Raw genomic sequence first — 3,657 nt, forward strand, 5'->3', positions numbered from 1 at the left:
AGTTATCTGAAAGTGAATGTGGTAGGCATCTGACATAATCGAAGAAGACAAACAAACAAACAGAGAAACAAGTGTGGGAGCGAACATGCATCTAGAAAGTAACGAAAGATTATCAGAAGCTACTCATGAAATCTAGCACGGCCTCTTCCGGCGACTTCGAAATTATGCACATTGTATCCACATTTATGCCAATAATAATTTGTCTTAAATTTGGGAGAAGGCATCCCGATGTTTTCGAAACTTGTACAATTCTATAGTAGCACTTATGCGTTTTCATGAGAGACATTTTGTCTCTCATGAAAACCGACTGGCCTGTTTTCTAACTTATTAACATTTTGTGCACACAAAACAACATCAACGTTGTGTTTGCTTTCTTTTTTTTTCCGGCAAAAAAAAAAAAATTGTTAGCTCGATTACGATAAACAACAGCCGATCAAGGCGGGTAGTCGTAACAGATTTTATGACGTCATTGCTTGACTTAAAGGGAAGGTAAACCCCAAGAGCAATGTGGATTGAGTGAAAGCAGTAACATTAGTAGAACACATCAGTGAAAGTTTGAGGAAAATCGGACAATCGATGCAAAAGTTATGAATTTTTAAAGTTTTGGTGTTGGAACCGCTGGATGAGGAGACTACTAGAGGATATGACGTATGAGTGGACAACAATACAAACAAGATATAAGGGAAATTCAACAAAAATTCACTTTTCTAGAATTATGAAAGAGCAGTGGACCAACCGCTTTCAGAAAGCACGGGGAATAATTGCTACCCTTAACATATGTCAATATCAAGTTGATGGAATTTGTCATTTTCATGAAAAATGGATTTTTGTAATATTTTCTTTATATTTTCTTGGTATTGTTGTCCACTCATACGTCATAACCTCTAGTAGTCTCCTCATCCAGCGGTTCCAACACCAAAACTTAAAAAATTCATAACTTTTGCATCGATTGTCCGATTTTCTTCAAACCTTCACTGATGTGTTCTACTAATGTTGCTGCTTTCACTCAATCCACATTGTTCTTGGGGTTTATCTTCCCTTTAATGATATTCTATGGGCAGGTTTCAAATTTGTTATCTCTAACAACCTTTGAAACTAACTGTTTCGGTAAACGACAAGTTATATAGTCAATATCTAAACTCAATGTGATTTTACTAATCAACTCTCGTTGAGTTGTTCAAATTCATGAAATTCTTCCGTCAAGTTGTTTTTATTGCAACTGATTAACAAATTGCCTTACATCGACTAAGATAAGCACTGAATTGATCAGTGTTTTAGTGGTAGCCATGATGAAAGAAAAATTATGGGCATACATTGTGCATAGTCAGGAAGTACTCGAATCTACGACATCCTGATCTTCGGACAGCTGGCGTCTTAGCCACTTCTTGAGTTGTACACAAAACAATATCATTTTGGAGCTAATCTGACACTATCAATCTCTTCCATACACCTGGTCCCTACGAAGTCACTCAAGGTAATCTTGGAGGTATGTAGTATCTTGTACTTTGAAATTTAATTTATCCACACTATTAACCAGCGGTAAGATTTTTATGAGAGGAGTCGGGGTGTCGTAAATGCGATAATCTGCGATAAAAACCGTCGAGTGACAATAACTATTCGAACGTGTCTTCAAGCCTCAAGATAAAAAAAAATAATAACTAGAAATGTCGCTATGGCGACTGGTATGCCTCCGCCATAATGCATGATTTTCCTAATAGGTCTATAGTACATGTGGACAATGTGTGATTACATTTTCACAAAATTGGCAAAATATTAAAATTACATGTTTGTCACAAATGTATCGAATGTTTACCTTCCTTGACCTATGTTTAATTGGATGAATAGGAGAGCATGTACTTTAACTTCGACTTTGACCCTTTCATAAGTTTACGCACTTGAGTAATTTTCAAGGTATGGAGAAAAAGTGCAATTTCTGTATTGAACAGTAAATTGTTATCATTTTCATCTGGTCTTTGATTCATAAGAGAATCACTGTCAGGCAGAACATACATAAATATGTACTAAGTTTAAAAATTACTTGAGCCGCTTCCGAGATATGGAGAAAGTAGTAAGTTCAGCACTTTCACTTGATCTTTGACCTTTTGACCTTTGACCTTCTTGGCAAAAAAAAAAATCCCAGAGAATCTCTAGTGGGTAATATACATGCATACATTAAGTTAAAAAAAAATAATCCTGCTGGCATTGCATAAATATAAGGGAAATAGTAAAATTTCGAAGTATTGCCCTTGACCTTTGACCCCTGACCTTTGACCCCATGAACCCCCAATTCCCTAGCTAACTACTGCCAGTCAGTACATGCATGTATACTTTGTTCCATAAAGATACTTTGAACAATTTCCAAGATACAGAGAAAAAAGTGAAATTTTAACATTTTACTCGACCTTTTGACCTTTGACCTTTTGACCTTATGACCCCAAACTTTCACTAAAGAATCTTAATTGGGTAATACATGTATACACTAAGTTTCAAGAAAATATCTTCAGGCAATGCATAGATATGGGGGAAATAGTGCAATCTTAAGCATTTGACCTTGACCTTTTGACCTTTGACCTTGAGCATGTGCACCCAAAAGTTGATAGGCACAACTTTACCCCCTAATACACATACATGCCAAGTTTCATTAGGATACCTCAAAAGGTTTTGATAGTTACCCTGTCCACAAAATTCATTACGGACGGACGGAAGGACGGACGGAAGGACGGACGGACGGAAGGACGGACGGACGGACGGACGGAAGGACGGACGGACGGACGGACGGACAACCCGAAAACATAATGCCTCCGGCACCACTTCGTGGCGGAGGCATAAAAATGTAATCGTTTACAGTCTTAAGACAATACGTTTATCGTTACTTCATTCCCTTTAGCTTATTTGTCAATTTGCAAAAATTGTTACCACGGATGTTATTCTTTCAGCATGTTTTTGGAAACATTTCAAGGGGAAAAATCCCACAACTATCTCATACTTGTATCGCGTGAAATTTTGATGAAACTGTCATCGTTCTGTTAGTTTCATCTATAGCTGTTTATCAAAATAAACGAGTATTAAAATGAGGTGAGCATGAGCTTTAATTGTTGAGAATATTATCTGCCTCAGCGAGACAGACAGTTCGCCTTTTTTTTTTTCAGAGGACAACTTTGGCTGTTAGCATGTCCACGAGTGACATGAGGGAGTAAAAAAGAACTCGAGATGTCTAGCTCATAACAATTATATCTATAGTCCAGCTCACCACTGACAGTAGGTAGAATATTGATCTTAGTCATTTGTGCAGTTTAATGTTTCCAGGTTAGCATGCCTGTACAGTGACGGGGCATTAAACTGCACATTACTTGAATATGAGACAGTTCTGAAGCAAATAATTTTCACACAACAATATATATATAATGTACTTTTAAATGAATCTCACAAGGATTGGAACAATCATCCCCTGCATTCCAACTGATTCCCACTGATCAGTTACTAGCCATCCCCTTTAAATATCTTCATTCGACACCCTCTAGAGTTACCAAGATCCAAACTATAATGCCCCATTTATTATTAATTCTCATTATTAGCCTTCGTCGTTAGCTTTTTTTCTCATTTTGTCATAGCAGCAAAAATCAAAGGTTTTGTCTCCCAAATTAGCTGGGATGTAAT

Source organism: Diadema antillarum, unplaced genomic scaffold (assembly GCF_040938485.1).
Source record: "Diadema antillarum isolate AM-2024a unplaced genomic scaffold, OU_Dant_1.0 seq00000079_RagTag, whole genome shotgun sequence".
NCBI classification, from domain to species: Eukaryota; Metazoa; Echinodermata; class Echinoidea; order Diadematoida; family Diadematidae; genus Diadema; species Diadema antillarum.